The 23,505-nt window shown below is 43.7% G+C and overlaps 1 non-coding gene across 1 annotated transcript; it reads left to right on the top strand.

Moving 5' to 3' along the window:
• Positions 1 to 11,657: 11,657 nt before the first annotated feature.
• On the top strand, positions 11,658 to 11,838 carry LOC137660694 (U2 spliceosomal RNA). Its single transcript, XR_011047758.1, has one exon. It is a non-coding gene; the product is annotated as a U2 spliceosomal RNA (small nuclear RNA).
• The last annotated feature ends 11,667 nt before the right edge of the window (positions 11,839 to 23,505 follow it).

The following is a 23,505-nucleotide window of genomic DNA, read 5'->3' on the forward strand; positions in this document are numbered from 1 at the left end:
TGTCGCCCTCACCTCAGTCGCTGCCGCCGCTGTCGCTGCTGCCGCCACTGTCAGCTTTTGTCTATATTCTTATTTATATATTTCATATATTTTAAGCAATAGCCTTTTTCTGTAGTTAAATGTAGTGCTTCATTTCTAGTGTCCACTGAATTTACTCTTTAAGTTTGCATAATAAGTTTCTAGCTCTATCAGGGAGGCTATAAATTCAGTATATTCCATTTTTGGAATGCCTTTATATCTCTGTAAAAGTAAATTTCTTCACAAATCTGGGAGGTCTAAAGATATGACTAGATTATATACATTAAGATATTTTAAGAATTTTAAGGAAGGTGCTTGTTCTAGACTCTGGAAAAGCTTTGCAAAGAAACCCATAGGTTAATGTGAGGAACCTACTAAAGGACAAAAATTGTTGACGCAGCCCCCTGGTGAGCTCTGAATGGAAGAACACAGAATGAACAGCAGAAGGGAAAAAAAAGCCAATTCTTAGCTAGAAGGTATTCTTTTTCAGTAGTATGAACAGATCTACTAAAGCCAATGGAAGATAAACATGTGGAACTGTTGCAGAACCAGTTTTAATCTAATTACAGACAGAAATGGCTGCCATAAAATAGCAGAAAAGGCTACCAAAAAATAGGTGAGATCTTTAAATAAGAGCTCCTCTTTCTTTGCTTGTGTTTGCTGAAGATCCTTTTATTACTGCAAAATCATCATCTTCTGGTTTTTTTTCTGCTTCTGGATGGTATGCTTTGAAAGTTGTTACTGGGTTGTAACTGTTCTCCAAGCCTTTTTCCTTATACTATTCCCTAGGCATTCAGTACGGGCTACTCTCAGGGACAGGATATTAGACTAGACCTCAAGTCTGACATCTTACAGCTGTACCTACCTATTTGTACTTCATCCCAGTGCTGCATTTTATTGAGGAACCATCCAGGAGACACATTGAGGAAAGAGAATAAAACTGAAGTTGATATATTCTGCGTTTCAGCCCCAGTCCTGCATTGGGGTGTGACATGGCTCCTCTCTGCTGTATACCTCACAGGGCCTTTGCAAGGAAGACAAGATGCTGGGGAAGACCTCGTGAATAGCCAGTCCTGTCCTGGTCTTCTCTTGGGACACAGCCATAGCACATAGACAGAGCTGGGAGCTAAGAATCACTCCTGGTTTTCACAGAGTGGATGTTTCTTAATACCACTGCTAGTGCTACTAAATGGCAGACTGTTGTAAAGACTCCTTAAAAAGCTTAGCCCTGAAATGAGAGGTCTTCTAGAACTGAGGTGTCAGAATGCATTTCGTATAGGACCCTGGGACAAAAAGACAGTGAGCTACATACTCTGCATCCCTCTTTGCCATTACTTTTGCTGTTGCAATGACTAAAAGCTTCAGTACTCAGTTGAGAGATGTTTTCTGGGCCATTTATGGAGTATAAGAGATGAGAATGCCAACTGAGTGAAACAAGCGAACACCTACAGGAGAGAGAAACAAGCTGGCATGTTAAATAAAACAGTTCTGTTAATACAGCCCTGGTGACATTTGCACAATACACACAGTGACACACAATGCTGATGACTTGTATTCCTACACTCCTGAACTCTCACTGAAGCATTTATTCCCTGCATTAGGCTGATATATTTGATTCTCTGTCTTAAGGCCAGCGCTTTCTACTTGCCCTTGGCAAACGTAATTTTTTTGATGTTTATCACAGAATCACAGAATGTTAGGGATTGAAAGGGACCTCAAAAGATCATCTAGTCCAATCCCCCTGCTGGAGCAGGATTACCTAGATCATATCACACAGGAATGCATCCAGGCAGGTTTTGAATGTCTCCAGAGAAGGAGACTCCACAACCTCTCTGGGCAGCCTGTTCCAGTGTTCGGTCACCCTCACCGTAAAGAAGTTTTTCCTCATATTTATGCGGAAGCTCCTGTGTTCCAGCTTGCACCCATTGCCCCTTGTCCTGTCAAGGGATGTCACTGAGAAGAGCCTGGCTCTATCCTCATGACACTTGCCCTTTACATATTTATAAACATTAATGAGGTCACCCCTCAGTCTCCTCTTCTCTAAGCTAAAGAGACCCAGCTCCCTCAGCCTCTCCTCATAAGGGAGATGTTCCACTCCCTTAATCATCTTCGTGGCTCTGTGCTGGACTCTCTCTAGCAGTTCCCTGTCCTTCTTGAACTGAGGGGCCCAGAACTGGACACAATATTGCAGATGCGGCCTCACCAGGGCAGAGTAGAGGGGGAGGAGAACCTCTCTTGACCTGCTAACCACACCCCTTCTAATACACCCCAGGATGCCATTGGCCTTCTTGGCCACAAGGGCACACTGCTGGCTCATGGTCATCCTGTTGTCCACTAGGACCCCCAGGTCCCTTTCCCCTACGCTGCTCTCCAACAGCTCTGCCCCCAACTTGTACTGGTACATGGGGTTGTTCTTGCCCAGATGCAGGACTCCACACTTGCCCTTGTTATATTTCATTAAATTTCTCCCCGCCCAACTCTCCAGCCTGTCCAGGTCTCTCTGAATGGCTGCGCAGCCTTCCGTTGTGTCAGCCACTCCTCCCAGTTTTGTGTCATCAGCGAACTTGCTGACAGTGCACTCTATTCCCTCATCCAAGTCATTAATGAATATATTGAATAGTACTGGTCCCAGTACCGACCCTTGAGGGACTCCGCTAGACACAGGCCTCCAACTGGACTCTGTCCCATTGACCACCACTCTCTGGCTTCTTTCCTTCAGCCAGTTCACAATCCACCTCACTACCCGATCATCCAGACCACACTTCCTCAGTTTAGCTGCGAGGATGCTGTGGGAAACTGTGTCAAACGTTTTACTGAAATCGAGATAGAACACATCCACAGCTTTACCATCATCTGTTCACTGGGTTATGTCCTCATAAAAGGCTATCAAGTTGGTTGACTTCCCCTTGGTGAATTTATACATTCTCCAGTTTATATTACTTGGATTCTGACTCTGCCCTTCTAAAGTTTACAAACCTTTTAGGCCGGTATGATACAAACATTATGGAAATCACTGAATAAGTAACTTCTTGAAGTAGTGAATAGGAGAGGTCCTAGGACAAATTCTTCCTGAAGACCCCAGGACTTCCCAGGAAAATCAGCGATTGATAACTGTACATTTAATTACAGATCAATGAGAAGTAGCATCACAAATGCAGGAAGGATGACAGCAATGATGCAACAGCAGCTACAAAAGACAATAGCTGGAGCAGCAACAGGCTATGTAAGGCTTTAATGATAAATAGATTTATTTAACAGTAGGAAATGTATGTGAAAAGGGACTCACCGCTTGGTGGTTTGGTTTTTTTTTTGGGTGGCATACGAAGAAAATTATCTTTTGAGCGATAAAGTGAAGCAAGTTCAGAACAAGAAGACAATGATGTGCAATAGTCAAGTCAAGAGGGCAAAATATAGTTGCACAAGCCGTTGAAGTCATCACAGTACCATTCAGAGATAGCAGCTTTCATGGTACATTATTTAGCTGTGGATTTTTTTCTCACCCATTTGGAGAGCTGTTTAGCTACCTGAATATATTTAGCTACTTAAGTGAGTTATCTCTGCACCATTTTTTATCATGTGGGATAGATTTGCAGTGAACAACCCAGCATTTGCTTAAGAATTAGTTAATGAACTATAAACTAAACAAATTGACACTGAGGTGGACTGAAAACTGGGGTAACTGCTGAGCTCAAATGGTTGTGATCACCAGCACAAAGTCCAGTTGGGATATACCAGTGGTGTGCCCCAGGGGTCGTTACTGGGGCCAGTATGTTTTAGCATCTTTGTCAATGACCTGAATGATGGGACAGAATGCACCCTCAGCAAGTTTGCAGATGATACAAAATTGAGAGGAATGATTGATACACCAGATGGGCATAATGACATTCAGAGGGATCTCAAGAGGCTGAAGAAATGGGCTGACAAGGGCCTTAAAAACTTCGACAAACAGAAATATCAAGCCCCAGGCATGAGGACAGGCTAGAGGCAACTGGCTGGCAAGCAGTTCTGTAGGAAAGGATCAGAGAGTCCTGGTGGACACCAAGTTGGCCATGAGCCAACAATGCACCCTCACAGCAAAGAAGGCTAACAGCTTCCCAGGCTGAATCAGGCAGAGCATTGCCAGGTCAAGGAGGTGATCCTTCCCCTCTGCTCAGCCCTGCTGAGACACACCTGAAGTACTGTGTCCAGTGCTGAGCTCCCCGGTACAGGAAAGGCATGGACATACTGGATCAAAACTCCACTCAGATGATTACGGACATGGAGCATCTGTCATACAAGGAGAGTCTGAGAGACCTGGGACGGTTCAGCCTGGTGAAGAGATGGCTCAGGGATCTTACCTGGTGGTGGCAGTACAGATGATGGAGACGGAGTCTTCTCAGTGATGCCAGGGACAGGACAAGAGAAATGGGCACAAACTGAAACACAGCAAATTCCGTTTAAACATAAGACAATTTTTTTTCTGTGAGAGTGGTCAGACACTAGAACTGGTTTCCCAGGGAGCTGGTGGAGTCTCCATCCTTGGAAGCATATTTCCTAGCTCCATGACTTCTGACTCTGAGCTGGAGTTTTCTTCATTTCTTGGGGAGTGTTACAAAGCTGATCAACCAACCTGGTTCTGAAACTGTGAGTTGATCAGGAGGAATTCTTTATTTATGCACTATAACTTTGACTGTCAATTTGAATAAGCAATTATTGTTAAGCATATCTAGCTTTATTCTTTATATGGTTTATTTTTTACAATTCCTAGGGTTGGTAATAGTACTGCAGGTGCTTACTCTTAACCTCATTTCTCCTGTTACAGAAAATATCTTCATTATCCTATTTATCACTAATTCTTTGTGTGTGATTGATGGGTTATCTCAAATTGCAGTGGCTTCATCTTTGATATCTCACTGCTCTTAGCACCAGAAAGGCCTTACAAAATGCAGTGACTGGTACAGTGGATAGGTTGCAAATGATGTCAGACTTCTTCAGCTCGTAAATATCTGAAGTGTTTTTAATTGTCTCAGCAGACACAGTTAGATGTAAAGTCATTCTTGGTTGCTATGGGTTAAATCTAATGCAACTTCATTGAAGTCTTTCATTTATGATGCTGTAACACAACATAAACTATGACCTCTGCACTAGTAAAATCAAATGGTTCATCTGAAAAAATGTTGCCAAGCATTGTGTGGGAAACATTTCAAAATCAATACTCTTTGTAACATTACTGCCACTTAACAAGTCATACCCAGGCCTCACACACACAAAACAGCCCTGAATAGGCTAACATATTACTTTTATGGCAGAAAATGTGTGATACAAAGGAACTCCAGAAACATAACGGTTGCCGGTAAGTTTAAATGTGGATATAATTCCATTGTTATAATTTTTCTGATAACATATTCATATTTCATATTCATATTCATATTCATATTCATATTCATATTTCATATTTCATATTTCATATTCCATTTTGTTATCATTGTTATCATTTTTCTACAAACTCTTTCAATGTTATTTGGACTCAAAGATCTGAAAGTGCAATGTCTTGATTTGAAAGTGCAATGTCTTGATCTGAAAGTGCAATGTCTTGATTTAAAAATTAATTTGTTAAAAAATATTGAATCAAGTACTGTTTCTTTAGCCTTTACCTACTACTTTTGCTGTACAGCACAAATCTAAAGTTGTTGAGAAACCAGGTAATGGTACAGCACGGCACACTCACAAAGAATATAAATACGTAAGCCTAGGGACTTACGTATTTATAGTATAGACAACAGTCTATACTGTTGGAGGCTGTCCTGAGGAGCCCCGGACCTCTGAGGCCTCAGAAGAAGTCAGGATAGAGGAGGAATCTGTCTTGGTTGATGAGGGCTGGGTCAGGGACCAGTTAAGCAATCTGGATGTCCATAAATCCATGGACCCTGATGGGATGCACCCGCGGGTGCTGAGGGAGCTGGCGGAAGTCATTGCTAGGCCACTCTCCATCATCTTTGCTAAGTCGTGGGCAACGGGAGAGGTGCCTGAGGACTGGAGGAAAGCGAATGTCACTCCAGTCTTCAAAAAGGGCAAGAAGGAGGACCCGGGGAACTATAGACTGGTCAGCCTCACCTCCATCCCCGGAAAGGTGATAGAACAACTTGTTCTTGATGCTGTCTCTAGACACATCAAGGATAGGGGGATCATTAGGGGCACTCAACATGGCTTCACCAAGGGGAAGTCGTGCTCAACCAACTTGATAGCCTTTTATGAGGACGTAACCCAGTGGATAGATGATGGTAAAACTGTCTATCTCGATTTCAGTAAAGCGTTTGACACGGTCTCCCACAGCATCCTCGCAGCTAAACTGCGGAAGTGTGGTCTGGTTGATCAGGTAGTGAGGTGGATTGTGAACTGGCTGAAGGAAAGAAGTCAGAGAGTGGTGGTCAATGGGACAGAGTCCAGTTGGAGGCCTGTGTCTAGCGGAGTCCCTCAAGGGTCGGTACTGGGACCAGTACTATTCAATATATTCATTAATGACTTGGATGAGGGATTAGAGTGCACTGTCAGCAAGTTCGCTGATGACACAAAACTGGGAGGAGTGGCTGACACAACGGAAGGCTGCGCAGCCATTCAGAGAGACCTGGACAGGCTGGAGAGTTGGGCGGGGAGAAATTTAATGAAATATAACAAGGGCAAGTGTAGAGTCCTGCATCTGGGCAAGAACAACCCCATGTACCAGTACAAGTTGGGGGCAGAGCTGTTGGAGAGCAGCGTAGGGGAAAGGGACCTGGGGGTCCTAGTGGACAACAGGATGACCATGAGCCAGCAATGTGCCCTTGTGGCCAAGAAGGCCAATGGCATCCTGGGGTGTATTAGAAGGGGTGTGGTTAGCAGGTCGAGAGAGGTTCTCCTCCCCCTCTACTCTGCCCTGGTGAGGCCGCATCTGGAGTATAGTGTCCAGTTCTGGGCCCCTCAGTTCAAGAAGGACAGGGAACTGCTAGAGAGAGTCCAGCACAGAGCCACAAAGATGATTAAGGGAGTGGAATATGTCCCTTCTGAGGAGAGGCTGAGGGAGCTGGGTCTCTTTAGCTTGGAGAAGAGGAGACTGAGGGGTGACCTCATTAATGTTTATAAATATGTAAAGGGCAAGTGTCATGAGGATGGAGCCAGGCTCTTCTCAGTGACATCCCTTGACAGGACAAGGGGCAATGGGTGCAAGCTGGAACACAGGAGGTTCCACTTAAATATGAGGAAAAACTACTTTACGGTGAGGGTGACCGAACACTGGAACAGGCTGCCCAGAGAGGTTGTGGAGTCTCCTTCTCTGGAGACATTCAAAACCCGCCTGGACGCGTTCCTGTGTGATATGGTCTAGGCAATCCTGCTCCGGCAGGGGGATTGGACTAGATGATCTTTCGAGGTCCCTTCCAATCCCTAACATTCTGTGATTCTGTGATTCTGTGATTCTGTGACTTCAGCTTGTATCTGGATGCATAGATCAATAGGATGCATAAAATAGGCAATAAGCAGATGTAAGGTTTAGGGAACAAGCATAACATCTTTAGTCTTGCTACCATAGTGACTAAGCTTAAAGCTGCATGCCAGATTTATAATTGTGCTGGATATACCCTCTAGTGTATACACAGTGTATGCTAACTGTACTTAAATGGTCTAGTTTGTGGCAGATGAGAGAACTGGGCAACACAGCTTGGAAACAGCAACTGGGTCACTGCATATTTCCAGCTCCCCCTCTGGAGAATTTCCATCCGCCTGACTGGCTGCCCTGCCGCTGCCACCCAAGAGCGAAAGCGCCAGGAGGGCTATTGCAAAAGGTGGAGAGAGCTCCAACCTCTGCTTGCATGAGCCTTTTCTTAAAGAAAAAAAGAGGAGAGAGAGGAAACAGAAAGTATCTAGCAAAACAGCTTAACTCCTTTGTAGCAGCATCCAGCAAAGGAGGATGGGGACCCCAGAGGAAGAAGCAGTAGGAGCAGCCAGGGCCACAACTGATGCAGAGGCTGAATGACTGAGTGAAGGGAGCAGACTGAGCTGAGGCATGGGGAAAGATGCAGTTGTATGCTGGTAAGATAAGTAAATGCAGTGATGGTGATGGATCCTCATACACATTTTTCAGGCTACTTTAAACACTGAGTTAGCTACTTTTAACACACACCCAGCCTTCTTACTCCCCTGCCCCCTGGTTTTCTCTCTAGAGCAGTAAATAGGTACTCCCTTTAGGAGCTGTGGGAAATAGATCTCTCCCCTGTGACTGTTATCAAAATAGCTGAACACCTTCTTCAAAAGCTGTGCAAGTTTAAGTTTCATATTCAGTCTCTTCAGCTTTTCCTCTGGCTCCTGTGCAAGGTTCCACTTAATCTGATTTTCTGTCTTAGTGATTTTTATTGATGTTATATTTTAGATCAGGACTCTTATTTATGACTCAGTCATCATAGTCATGCTTAAATACTGGTAGTCCTCAGCATATTATGCAAGAAGCGAATCAGGGACTTACTATTCAGGTATCCCAATAATAATACGATGGGTTGAATTACACCTTGAGTTAGTAAAATTACATGTCTGTCAACAAGTGGAAAGTCTGTCTCTGCGTTCAAAATACAGTGGGTCATTGTTTTCTAATGGCAAATGAGGCAGCATGATACACAGCCCCTCAGTAGGACCATGACAAATCCCTAAATGCATACCTCAACTACAGCTCCTAATGGATCCCCAATAGCTTGGGACTTTGGAAGACACTGATTGTTTTTATATTTGTTGTCACAGGGTATTAGAATTTATATCATTCTCAGTATAATGGAAACAAAGTTAGAGATACAGACTTCACTCAAATCATTCTGAAAACTCAGGAGACTACCCAGGTATTTTATTACCTGCTATCTGAAGCCTTGCACAGATAGGCTGCACTTAGTTTCTTTTTACTAACATTTCTGTAGGTGCCATACAGTATAAATAAAACTAGCCTGCTGTAGAATTTATCTATCTTGAGACTTTCTGTATTCTTCCAAAATTGCCTGAATACACATTACATATATGCTAAGTAAAGATGTAGTGCAATACATGATTTGAATATTTCATAAACTACATCTAAGTTGATGTTTAATTTCGTTTCTGCTTGTCACACAAAGTAAAAATGCATTTATTTTATTTAGAAAGACTCTCTGCTAACTAGGTAAGTCAGCTGAAAACTGTCATTTGCTTTTAAAGTAAATCCAGTACTCCTTCTGTCCCTGTTTATTCTTTATTTACACATACAGATATAATCATGCATATGTGTGTGGATGAAACTGTAGCTGCATTTTCCTGTGATTGTGAGCTTTAAAATTCTGCCATCTATATTTTGCTTCTGTGATGTCACTTCAGGGACATTTTACGCTTTCAGTAAACATTGCCTTGAGGTTTTTGAAAATATACTGTTTCTTTAAACCAAGATAGAACAGATGGAAACTTCATTGCTTAAACAAATGGCTACAATATTCTTCAGGGCACAGAATAGTATCATGAACTTGACTGAGAGCTTAGGAAGCTTCCAGAGGCTTTTAGTCTTTCTTTGCTGGCAAGACGATTGCATTCACAAATTTTGTTCAAGAAACATTTTACAAAAATCCCTTTGTCCCTTGCCTTTTCTTTTTAAAATTTTTTTCCTGCTTTGAAGAAAACCACTAGCATTCCTGATTCCAGTGACTTTTTGGATTAAATTATTATGAGAGAGATTTTGCATGACAATACATTTTCTTGTTAGCTGTTGAAATTTCAGTGCAGGCACAACAACCTACACTATTTTAACAGACTTCACATTACTCAGCTACTAACTCTTGCAATTCTTGGCTATCCTAAAACAGGCAGAAGCAGGACTATCTTTTTCCCATAATGCACATTAATGTAAATCGCAACACATCCTCTGAGTCAGGGTCTTTATTGATCTCAGTTCGGAACATGCTTGTATCTTTGTGAGAGAGAGAGAGAATAATCCTAGTGCTTTTACAGCTGTTTTAATTTAAACTCCACTGATAAAACACATCTATAATAAGGTCTGTTGGAAGAGGTCCCAGCCCTGACAGTTATCTATAAATTAATGGGAGTCATATTCTTGTGCTTGTTTGGAAAAGTACATACAATAGCCTAAAGCAGATAACAGAAGTCACATCTGCTGGAGCATGCTTGCAAAATGTATAGATAAAGGTGAGCCTTTGTTATGAGTCTCTTAGTCTGGCAACATAGTAATGATGCTACTAATAGAGGCAAGAATAAGGTATGAAGTTTAGTTAGAAAAATAAGAGCAATACCTTTCTGGGAAGCAAACTTAATGAGACTAATTACCTATGGCCCAATCTCTAAATTGCTTTTTCTAACACTGTACATATTAACTTGATTTTGGCAAAAGTCCAGCCTTGCATTCCTTGCACCCACAAAACATCCACTAAAGGTCTGCACAGTTCACATTGTCTTGACATTGCTTCTGCATCTGCAAGTAACTCGAACACAGATGGGTCCCGAGCATCATTCTCATGTAGCAGGTTGCCCTGCTGAGACTAAATCTTAAGCACCAAAGGTGTTTTTCCTACATTAATAAGTTTTGAAGGTGGTGAGGGTGACATGGCAGCTAGATATACCACATGTACTTGGATCCTGCTCGCTTCTCAGATTTGACAAAGCCAAGAAAACCATGCAGTACCTCAGCTGTGCTTATGAAACAGGATCTCACTGCAATGCAAAACCAGAGCAAGATGACTCTGCCTGCAAGCTTTTACACATCTGGACAGAAGACAAAAGAAAGGCTCAAAGGAAAAAAGGAGTACAGAGTAACAGTGGGACAGTGTGGGTGTGCATGGTGGAGAGTAGTCATAACATGGTTGCAATCTAGTCAAAGTCAAAGATGTGGTTTATGTAAGCATCTCTACAGGGTTTGGAGGAGGGACTGGAAGAAAGATAATGAGGCAGCTTTGTTTAAAGGGAGCTGCTTACAAGCATGAAAGGCAAAATGGAGGAAAAGATAACTAAGCTTGTTTGGAAACGTAACCAGTGGATAAGGGAGGCTGGTAGCATAAACTGACTGGCAATGAGAATTTGACCCATAGGATTAGGGAAAGCATAGTCTGTGAAAGACTGTGAATGTGAGGATAAGTTACGTTTAATGCAGTAGTTGCAAGTCATTGGAAGGGTTATATAGCCAAGTACCAGGCTATCATTGCAATAGCACTCTGCATGGATAGCAGGAAGACAAATTTCACTTATTCAGGGCAAGAGAAAAGGATATTGCAAGAACTGAGTCATAAAATCATTTTAGTCTAGATGAATTTTAGCTGTGAAGATGAGGCTTTACCCAGAAAAAGACATTAGGAAATAACTGAGCATGAACACCAAAGATCTGCAGATAAGTCAGTCTGTGACAGTGCCTCAGCTGTCATCCCAGGTGACAGGCAGGTTGACGATTTCCACGCTTCCCAAAAAGACAGTAGGAAAAAGTTATCTTGGATAAATACAAATTAATGTGAGTTTAGCCATTTTGGGGCTTTAGGCTTTGACTCCTCTTCCAGTAAGACCTGAGAAGGGGGATGAGACCTTTAATGTAGTAGATTTTTGCTTATTTATACTAGGTGATTATCTGGCTCATTAAGATTTAAATTGGGTAGTGTTAAATCTTTCCTTTGAAGTGCCCACAGGTAAGTTCTCGCCCTTTTGGTTAAGATCAAGTGTAGTATCTGTTCTTATCTGTTTAATATCTGATATGTCCTGGATGAGAGGACTTTATATTAAATGGATTTTTGGATCTGGGAGTTGGATCCAGAGCTTGTTCCCTTTCAGGGGGGTTGGAACTAGATGATCTTTAAGGTCCCTTCCAACCGAAACCATTCTATGATTCTATAAGTTCTGTACCTCACAAACAACAGTTCAAACAAACTAAAACACATCAAAATATACTAATATACACACATTTGTGTGTGTCTATGTGTATGTTTGCACATACAATGAATGATATACATTCTTCAATGAAGGCTGTGCTATGCATAGCATCTTCAAAGGTATCTCTGAGCATTCCTTTAATATGCCCCACAGTAATAATGTCATTAACAGTTAAATTGACTCTACTTTTTCTTGAACTCATGGAGGACTTATTTCCAGTCCTGGTTTGTCTAATGGATTATTGAATAATCCTGAGTACAGTAACTGTCTGCTTTTTGCCTCAATTTCCCTTAATCTATATAAAGAGAATTAATAGTACTGACTTCAGTTGTAGAACATTTTGAGAATAGATGAAAAGTACTATCTAAGATGTGGGCTCATCATTAGCAGCTTTTTCCACACATCACAATTGTATTGGCACATAAGGAAAATGTCACAGTAGATGAGTTTGTTTCTCATTTATTTAAAAATCTCAAAGTGCAGTACAAAAAGGAGAGTTTATATTGTAGTTTTGACACAAAAAAAAAAAAAAAAAAAAGAAGAAGTCTTATTCTACCTCACGTATTTATTTCCTGAAATGTAGCCAGTCCTCATACTAAACTGTCTGGTTTACCAAAGCCAAGTCTCAGTCATTCAAAAAAATCTTCAGTAGTCAATGTTCTAGTGAAAACTTCACTTACATCCTGAAATGTTGTCATTTTCTCTTTCTCATCTATCACAATTTCCCATCACCTCAAGACCAGACTCTCCATTGCCTGTGTGCACAATTTCATGTCAAATAGGCATTTTGGGTTGTCTAGGTTGTATGACTGAGGCCTTACGGGATAAACATTTATCCCTCCAAAATCTAAACAAATGAATTGCTTTGACAAACAGACTGCTTGAAATGGCATCCCAAAGAGAGTATAATAGTGGATGATATATTCATTCTCTTTCAGTCTGATGCCTGCATGAGAGAGCACTGGAGATGGAACCAGCAGTGTCATGTGTGTAGGTGGTGATGACAGAAGGAATAGAAAGATGGTCAAAAAAAACCCCCATTTTTTCATGTTTGTAGTTTAAATAACAATTCAAATTACAGTTTTAAGGAATAGTCACAATTATACTGCCTATAATTTGTGAAAAATACTAAATGTGTGTCAGAGAGAATTATGGGGATAGATCCAAGATCAAGGAAATCAGTGAAAGGACAAATGGGGTTTTTTTGCCCATTGACAAAAAAAAGTCAGAGCTTTCATACTCTTCAAACAAGCCATTGCAAGAACAAACAAACAAAAACAAAAAAGGAAAAGAGACTTCAAATTATGTGCAGAGGGTAAAGAAAGTAATACCTTGAAATCCCCAAACTAGCTCCTCTGGTTATAGAAATAAAAAGCAATTTTCATGACATTTGTAGAAAAGCTTGCCAATACCACAGTTACACAACCTTCAGAGTCTAACTAATATTCCCATATAACCTACCACATGTGGATGTATTGACTTACTCGACACAAGCAAAAAGTCTTCTTCACAGTACAAACATCGTCATTACTCCCCACTCCCATTCTCCTGCAGAAACATGACGAAAATAGATTTTTTCTCCTTAAGAAAGGATTAGGTAGGAAAGCCAAAAGCCCACTACATCTCTACAGCATGGAAGTGTACTCTCAGCTTTATCTTACTATCTATCACCCTAGGTTATACCTAAAAACACTTCCTGTCTAAAAGCAACAGCAACAGTGATCCCCATGGCATTTCTGACTGTTCTCTTTGTATTAAGTCAAACTTCTGTTGTTGGGAGACTTTCTTTAGAAAGAGAGGCAGACAGTGCTTGCTCTGTGACTGCCAACTGGGATAAGAATTCATTCATTCATTATGAAATGCAAAGGACTAATTTTGGCCCCTTCTTCTCTTCCATTGTGGTATACAAAATGCTGGAAGCACAATGACTTGTTTCATTGGACCAAAGAATGGAGGCAAGTTTGGGATCTCTCTTTAGGACAACTGTCATTTTTTTGGGAGGCAGGGGGTGTCTAGGAATCTTCTAGTGTTCATCTTGTTATTAAATATCAATCGGTAGGAATAGAAATTGTGAATATAATGCTTTTCATTTTATGTTGCATTTGTAATAATACCCTGCATCATTCGTCAGCCATCACAGGACTCAAGTTCATCAAAGAAGGAAGTAAATAATAATAATTAATCTGTCCAGTGTTATTTAATAATAGCATGAACTACTCCACGGAACCAGGAGTAATCGCCACTAAGTGTATTATACAGCAGCTGAGGAAAACTGATTTACAAACCCAGCTGTCAGGCTGCAATCTAATGGTGACTGCATCATGTTGTGGAAAGCTGTAGTAATTTTGGAAATGACCCACTCAACATTCTGTAAGAGAGCCTGCTGTTATCAGTAGCTACATCTACACTCCTCTCTAGGGCACCCTCAAGAGCTGCCCCCCAGCCCTGGCTGATGCTCTTCATTTCTGCATGCTTTCACATCCACTCTGAATGAAATGTCCATGGGGATGTCAGCTCTTCTGCAAGATTTTGCTGCACAGGAACTGTATCTGCCACAGACTCTCTGATAATTATCACTTTCTTGATCTAGATCTATAAAAAAGGGCATCTTTTGACATCCCATCTAACATGGTATGACAACACCCACACTGGACTGGTCCAGGTTGCTCAAACCAGTTTTGGATCCTTGAGGTGCAGTAAAAATGCCACTATGTCCCTAGTCTGTGATAGGAGGAAGCCCTTTCTCTAGAGTAAGACTGTCATTCAAAGTCCAGCAGAGAGTGGATAGTGTCACTTGGAAATCAGCCATGCTACACCCTTAGAGGACATGACATTACCATTGGATGCTCCCCCTCTGTCTTTGCCTGCCCCTCCCACTGGTTTTATCTCCCGTCCTTCCTTCCAGGCCCTCTTCTCCCCGCAACTCCCTTTGTGGACAATAGTCTGAAGCTTCAGTCACTTCTGTGCTAGATGATAATTTGGGTTCTTTGGCCAGCCAGCAGTCCCTGCATATTCCTGGCTGCTGTCACTGGTGGCAGCTCTTCTTTGGCATTACAGTCACTTTGCCTTGGCACCTTCTTCAACTCTCCTTAAACAGGCTGGGGATTCTCCTCTCTGGGGTGTCACTCTGCCCCTGGAAGGGCAGTCTATGCAGGGCGAGATGTGCAGCTGCACAAGCATGATCACCCACATTATCTTTACCATCTTTTGGCACCCTTTTAGATTAGAATGTACTTTCTATGGAGAGAGCCTATAGATCTGCCAGGAAAATGGCAGGTGTGTGTCTCTGAGCACATATATGTGCAGCGGCGGCAGCAGCGACAGCGGCGGCAGCGACTTGAGGTTAGTGCAGGGGCGAGGGCGACATCGGGCTGTAACCGGGCGGTTTTCATACTCTGGGCCCCCCCCGAGCCCCCCCCGAGCATCAGCCCCGAGCTGCTTCCCCCCCTACCCCGGACCCGGAGGTTCCCTGCAACGAATCAGGAGAGGAGGGGGCATAGCCGGAGGTACCACGGGCTATTTAAATGCACCACCCCCTGTTGATTGGGTGATAAAAAGCCTCCTGGAGGACAGGGACTAGTCCCTGGCCAGAGGGGAGAGGGAGACTCAGCAGTGACAGTGACAGTGTGAGTCAGCAGTGACTGGGTGTGTCCCAGGGCAGGAGAGGCCGCAGCAGTTTGCAGCTCATTGGGGAGGGCGCTGACTCCCTCCCAGTGCACAAGGCGAGGAAGGTGCCAAGGAGCTGTGAACCAGGGGTGTCACCAACAGGCATTTCCCAGCTCAGTGAAAGAACAATGGTATCTACCCAGCGGAAGAAGATCAAAATGGATGTGGGAACCCAGACAGAGCTCCCACGGAAGGAGGCAATGGTGCAGGTTGCAGGCTGCAGGGAATGCTACAGCGTCTCTGTGGTGTCAGGGGGCTGTGTGCGCTGTGAGCAGGTAGATGATCTGCTCGGCCGAGCGGCACAGCCAGGTTGAAAGGCTTCAAGCCGAAGTAGAAAGGCTTAGGAGCATTCGGGAGGCTGAAATGGAGATAGACTGGTGGAGCCAGGCTCTGCCCTCCCTGCAACAAAAATGGGAGCACCTGCCGGAGAGTTCCCAGGATCGACAGTCCCCTGTACTCTGCCCCTCTCAGGTGGAAAACGATAACCTAGAGGAGAGGAGTGAGTGGAGGCAAGTCTATGGCTGTGGCAAAAGGCGAGTGCCCTCCTTGCCTACCTCGCCTCCACAGGTGCCTCTGAGAAATAGATATGAAGCCCTAGTGGAATACAGCTGGTCCAATGGGGATGTGGTGGAGAGGCAACCTATATCAGAGGTCCCACCACAGTCAGAAAAACCTGACAGGTGTATAGCTACCTCCTCCACAAGGAAGAAGAGAAGAGTTTTAGTGGTTGGAGACTCCTTCCTAAAGGGATCTAAGGGCCCAATATGCAGAGCTGACCCCCATCACAGGGAGGTCTGCAGCCTGCCTGGAGCCCGAATCAAGGATATCACCAGGAAACTCTCCAACCTGGTGAAGGCCACAGACTACTACCCCCTGCTGATCTTCCAGACAGGTGGGGAAGAAGCTGCATCCCGTAGTCTGAGGGGGATGAAGAAAGACTACAAGGCCCTAGGACGGTTGGTGAAAGAGTCTGGGGCACAAGTTGTTTTCTCCTCCCTCCTTCCATTTTCAGGTGATGACGTGGGATGGAATAGTAGGATTCTCTCTATTAATGCCTGGCTACGAGACTGGTGCTACAGACAGGGCTTTGGGTTCTTTGATAGTGCCTGGTTTTATAAGACACCAGGCGTGACGGTAATACATGGGAAAGGTTTATGTCGTAGGGGCAAAAGGGTTCTGGGACAGGAATTAGCAGGGCTCATTTGGAGAGCTTTAAACTAGATTCGAAGGGGGATGGGGTAGTAGCTGGGCTTGCACCACTGGGGCAACGCTCTAGTGTTGAGGTAGACCAGGAGGCCTCCCATCCCCCTGGGGTGAAATCGGTGTGCTCAGCTCGCTCCCTGAAATGCCTGTACACCAATGCACGCAGCATGGGGAATAAACAGGAGGAGTTAGAAATCCATGTTCGGTCGGGGGGCTATGATCTAGTGGCAATTACAGAGACTTGGTGGGATGCCTCGCATGACTGGAATGTGGTCATGGATGGCTATGTCCTGTTCAGGAAAGACAGGCCGCTAAGGAGAGGTGGTGGAGTTGCTCTTTATGTGAGTGAGCAGCTAGAATGTATTGAGTTCTGTCCAGGGGCGGATCAGGAGCGAGTTGAGAGTTTGTGGGTGCGAATTAAGGGGCAGGCTGGCAGGGGTGATACTGTTGTGGGTGTCTATTACAGGCCACCGGATCAGGATGAGGAGGGTGATGAGGCCTTCTACAGGCAGCTGAGAGCAGTCTCGCAATTACAGGGCCTGGTTGTCATGGGGGATTTCAACTACCCTGATATTTGCTGGGAGGCCTACTCAGCTAGTCATCCTCAGTCCAGGAGGTTCCTCCAGTGCATTGATGATAACTTTCTGATGCAAATGGTGGATGAGCCAACTAGGAGAGGAGTGCTGCTGGATCTTATCCTCACTAACAAGGAGGGTTTGGTTGAAGCGGTGAAGGCTGAGGGCAGCCTTGGTTGTAGTGACCATGAGATGGTAGAGTTCAGGATCTCATGTGGCAGGAACAGAACAGCTAGCAGAATCACAATCCTGGACTTCAGGAGGGCCAACTTTGGCCTTTTCAAGCAATTGCTAGGGGCAATCCCATGGGACAGGGTACTAGAAGGTAAGGGGGCCCAAGATAGTTGGTTAGCATTCAAGGACTGCTTCTTCCGAGCTCAAGATCAGAGCAACCCAACAGGTAGGAAGTCAAGGAAGGGTAGCAGGAGACCTGCATGGTTAAACAGGGAACTGCTGGGCAAACTCAAGTGGAAGAAGAGGGTGTACAGATCATGGAAGGAGGGGCTGGCCACTTGGGAGGAATATAAGTCTGTTGTCAGAGGATGTAGGGAGGCAACTAGGAAAGCTAAGGCCTCCTTGGAATTAAACCTTGCAAGAGAGGTCAAGGACAACAGGAAGGGCTTCTTCAAATACATTGCAGGTAAAACCAACACTAGAGGCAATGTAGGCCCACTGATGAATGAGGTGGGGGCCCTGGAGACAGAGGATAAAAAGAAGGCGGAGTTACTGAATGCCTTCTTTGCCTCTGTCTATACTGCTGCAGGCTGTCCTGAGGAGCCCCGGACCCCTGAGGCCCCAGAAGAAGTCAGGATAGAGGAGGAATCTGTCTTGGTAGATGAGGGCTGGGTCAGGGACCAATTAAGCAATCTGCACATCCATAAATCCATGGGCCCTGATGGGATGCACCCGTGGGTGCTGAGGGAGCTGGCGGAAGTCATTGCTAGGCCAATCTCCATCATCTTTGCTAAGTCGTGGGCAACGGGAGAGGTGCCTGAGGACTGGAGGAATGCGAATGTCACTCCAGTCTTCAAAAAGGGCAAGAAGGAGGACCCAGGTAACTATAGACCAGTCAGCCTCACCTCCATCCCCGGAAAGGTGATGGAACAACTTGTTCTTGGTGCTGTCTCTAGGTACATCAAGGATAGGGGGATCATTAGGGGCACTCAGCATGGCTTCACCAACGGGAAGTCGTGCTTAACCAACTTGATAGCCTTTTATGAGGACGTAACCCAGTGGATAGATGATGGTAAAACTGTCTATCTCGATTTCAGTAAAGCGTTTGACACGGTCTCCCACAGCATCCTCGCAGCTAAACTGGGGAAGTGTGGTCTGGATGATCGGGTAGTGAGGTGGATTGTGAACTGGCTGAAGGAAAGAAGCCAGAGAGTGGTGGTCAATGGGACAGAGTCCAGTTGGAGGCCTGTGTCTAGCGGAGTCCTTCAAGGGTCGGTACTGGGACCAGTACTATTCAATATATTCATTAATGACTTGGATGAGGGATTAGAGTGCACTGTCAGCAAGTTCGCTGATGACACAAAACTGGGAGGAGTGGCTGACACAACGGAAGGCTGCGCAGCCATTCAGAGAGACCTGGACAGGCTGGAGAGTTGGGCGGGGAGAAATTTAATGAAATATAACAAGGGCAAATGTAGAGTCCTGCATCTGGGCAAGAACAACCCCATGTACCAGTACAAGTTGGGGGCAGAGCTGTTGGAGAGCAGCGTAGGGGAAAGGGACCTGGGGGTCCTAGTGGACAACAGGATGACCATGAGCCAGCAGTGTGCCCTTGTGGCCAAGAAGGCCAATGGCATCCTGGGGTGGATTAGAAGGGGTGTGGTTAGCAGGTCGAGAGAGGTTCTCCTCCCCCTCTACTCTGCCCTGGTGAGGCCGCATCTGCAATATTGTGTCCAGTTCTGGGCCCCTCAGTTCAAGAAGGACAGGGAACTGCTAGAGAGAGTCCAGCGCAGAGCCACGAAGATGATTAAGGGAGTGGTACATCTCCCTTATGAGGAGAGGCTGAGGGAGCTGGGTCTCTTTAGCTTAGAGAAGAGGAGACTGAGGGGTGACCTCATTAATGTTTATAAATATGTAAAAGGCAAGTGTCATGAGGATGGAGCCAGGCTCTTCTCAGTGACATCCCTTGACAGGACAAGGGGCAATGGGTGCAAGCTGGAACACAGGAGCTTCCGCATAAATATGAGGAAAAACTTCTTTACGGTGAGGGTGACCGAACACTGGAACAGGCTGCCCAGAGAGGTTGTGGAGTCTCCTTCTCTGGAGACATTCAAAACCCGCCTGGACGCGTTCCTGTGTGATATGGTCTAGGCAATCCTGCTCCGGCAGGGGGATTGGACTAGATGAACTTTCGAGGTCCCTTCCAATCCCTAACATTCTGTGATTCTGTGATTCTGTGATATATGGCTCCTGGAGGCCAGCAGGGTTAGAGCTAACTGTCCTCTTAGTGGCATACATATACAGAGACATGCTGTCCTGTGCACCTTGTCTACTGGCAAGGACCAAGGTCTGATAGCTGAGTCTGGGCTAGAACAGGTGTTTTGGGTAGCAGCAGTCTCTCATCAGCTTCAGGACAGAGGAACCACTTCAGTCTCCTCATACAGCAGTCTGGTGGCTGGCCTAGTCTATCCGTGCTTCTATCTGACCCACCTTTCACAGTTAGTAGTGTCCTGACAATGTCTGGCTTGGCCTCCTGGTAAAAAGAGGTCATATATATTTATTGACTCAACCACAGCCTCCTTGTAGAGGGTCTCCGGAAGATAGGTGTCCAAATAGGATTGGCTGGCCATAAGGGGCATTAGGGCACTTTTTAACAGTATGTTTGTAATTTGATAGGCTCATCAAGGTCCAAATCAGTGCATCATTTTTACCGTTATGGATGTGCAGGCTACAACCAGTATGTCATCCTTCCAGGGCAGTCAGGTCTTCAGTGGCACAGCTGGCATCTTTCCTGGCTGCTGGGAGCTAGTATATGACCGTACATGAACGGTACAAAACCTGCAGCTTCTGAAGAGGCACAAAATACAATTTGGCTCATGTCCTGGTTAGGTGGACTGCAAAGTCCACAAGCATCTGTCTGGGAGCTCCCTGTCAGAAAGCCAGGCCAAGAACACTCAGGGTGAACATGACAGCTGAGCATCTGAACAGAAGTTTGGAGGGTACTCTTGTGACTAACCAGCATAAGCAGTTGGCAAACTTGAGGTTGTTCCTACAAAATAATGTGAATGCTTTTCTTTTGAAGGTGGTATTACAAAGAACTAATGAAGGACTACAGTGCCATTTTTAATGACTAAAAATAGGTAAGCATAGATGTCAGCTTATGGAGACAGAATATACAGAAAGACAATGCAGTAATTGCAATGTGACTCATCTGGGGTAATAAGGAAAAGAAAAACATACTTTTCAGACAATCCATCCTAATTGCTGTTATTCTCAAACAAAAGCAAACTTTCTTAGGTTTAGTTCAGGAAGGAGGAAGTTTCTTGCTTTCTGCTGCATCATCAGGAAAAGATTTTTTTTTGATATCTATTAGCCTGACTGGATGATATGGTATCTTTCACCGTGGCTGTTTTGCAGAGGTCTTATTGGCTATTCCACTGAAGTACCTTTTGGTTCTTCCTTCAGTTGTTTCATGTTAATGATGCCTTTTCCTCCAGTTCAAGCCCATTTTGTCTCCACTGGAATATCTGTCTGTGCTGAATTCCATGCTAAAACAGCAGCGTGTGGTATATTGGCAGGAAGTCAGGAGACCTTATTTCCATTCCTACTTCTGCCAATAACCAGCTATATGACCCAAAACAGCAGCTGCCAAACTCCCTCCCACATTCAGTCTTTAATGGAATGTTTACAATTCTAGAGACAGTATTTTTTCTCTCTCTAATATTTGCAAGTATTTTACATACTACTAACATAATACAATTTGGAATAGGGTTAAAGGTTGCCTGCCCTTAGCATCCTCCTTTTTTCCATGCCAATAAAGAGACACTGTATACATTCAAATCCCTGTTTTCAATATGTAAATTCTTTTATCAGAATGAGTTGTATATGCCTATTGAAATTACCTATCTCTTATAAATTGCTCCCTCATGTGGGGATCTGCTAATATTATAAATAGTTAATATAAAGCTTTTTTACATAGCACACACAAAATCAAGAGTTTGCTGGCTGAGGATCCATTTCACATACAAATATGTCAATAATTGAGTCTCATAAATGTAGCTGATCATTCCCCCCAAGTGGTCCACAGTGGAAGAGATGCTTTGCAGTACTTGTCTGTCTGGGAAGTCTGCAAACCAAGCAGCAACTGGAGTTTTAATGTCACTACATACTGTATTTGGGGCCATACTGTCTGCTGCTGTGCTTACAAATGGATGTTTCCTGTAGATGTGGCACCAAATTGTGGGTGCTGCAGTGAAAGTTCCCAGACTTGTCATTCCCATCACTTTGCACGTATCTGGTAATGAACAATAGCTGCTATGACTTTTTGTATTCCAGGCTTGTTATCTTGGTATATATCACAGAGCTTGTCAAATTTCAAAGAAAAAAAAATGCCACAACTACAACACTTGCTGCAAGCTATGACAGCATGTCTTGTGAGCAGGTAGGATAAACCAGATAGCTGGAATGACTGGCCAGGAGACCAGTATAATTTAGTCATTATTTCTAATCTGTATTGCTCTGTGTCTGCCAGATCAAGTCCTCCCAGAGTCACCTCCAAATGCTAGCACAAACCCACCCAGTGTTGTCCCTCTGTTATCCTAAGCAAGCAAAAATGAGCTAATCCTGCCAACACTGATGTCTCAGGTTTATCAGTTCCTCCTCTGCAGCCAGAAGACTAACTTCAAAAGATTTGGCTTCAGTCTCACCTAATGGATCAACACATCAGGTATGTACCTGCTTTGAATCAAAATAGGTGATATGAGTGATTCAAACCATACTGGGAAAAGGTCATTTACGTGCTTACTTTTTTCTCCTTTCAAAATGTCTTTAGATTTAGATTTTTTTTTTTAATCACTAGGTTAATCTCTAACATGTAGACTCAATTCCTTTGGGGCTTTACTTTTCCATAAGTGATTTATTTTTTACGGAAGATTTGGCAAAAATTAACAAAGGCCTTTTATGTACAGCTTCATCCCATTGCATGAAACATCAGCTTTAATAAAGCAAGTCTGGTGACAGATTAGATGAGAAAACCTTGAGTACTGAGGTGAACTCCCAAGTCCCATAAGTACAGTAAACATACAAAATTTTGGCTTACAGCCAAGGTTACTGAGAGAAGACTAAGTCCTATAACAATAATATATTGAGTAGAGTGGTATTTCTATACATCTCAGTCTCTTGTACGTACTGGCATACAATTGGTAACTTACATACTGCAAATTTATATGTATTACTTTAAAGACAAAGTAAACTAGTGATTTTGATCTATATTACATAACCTTGATTCCACTCTTTGTGTATGTTTTTTAAAAAATCTCAGATCTATATTTTTTCCACCTGGCAAGATGTGTTACGTTGACACACTGCATGGGAAATTTCAGGTTTATTTATGTGATGGACAGCTTGTACGAAAATTTCTCTCATAGACCCAATCTGTACATTTTATTGCTCAGGTAGGAAGGAGAAAACTCAGAATGACCTTTGAGTATCATATCTTCTTTTAAAGTCAGATTGATGGCTTCTTTTCAGTCTCCTGTAATGCATAAAAGCCTGGAATAAAATCTCCAGTGTGTAATGCATAGTTAATTTTATTTTTTTTACTCCAAACCCTAGCGATTCAAAGCCAAGTAAACACCAGCAGGCTGCATTCACTTACACTATGCATGTTGATGCTAATTGCAGTTCCCTAAGCATTTTACATTGTTTGCACAAAATAGCATTGCTCTGCCTTCAAACAGTCAGCTCAGTGACAGCTGGAATGAGTTTATCTCATACTGCTTAGTGTCAGGTGCATTCTTACAGCTTTCCTGTCTCCTTTTGAGGGCTAATTAAGGCATTCTTCTCTCTTGTTTAATATTTACATTTAAACAGCTGCATCTCATTTGGATATAATGCAAAGATGGCACCTGGCTTTCTTTCCCTGAGTTAATTCTGGGAGCTTTTTTCCTCCCCCTCCCTTCACTAAAGATCCAAAGTGGTTATTTTTGTG

This window comes from Nyctibius grandis, chromosome 2 (genome assembly GCF_013368605.1).
Source record: "Nyctibius grandis isolate bNycGra1 chromosome 2, bNycGra1.pri, whole genome shotgun sequence".
Classification (NCBI taxonomy): domain Eukaryota; kingdom Metazoa; phylum Chordata; class Aves; order Nyctibiiformes; family Nyctibiidae; genus Nyctibius; species Nyctibius grandis.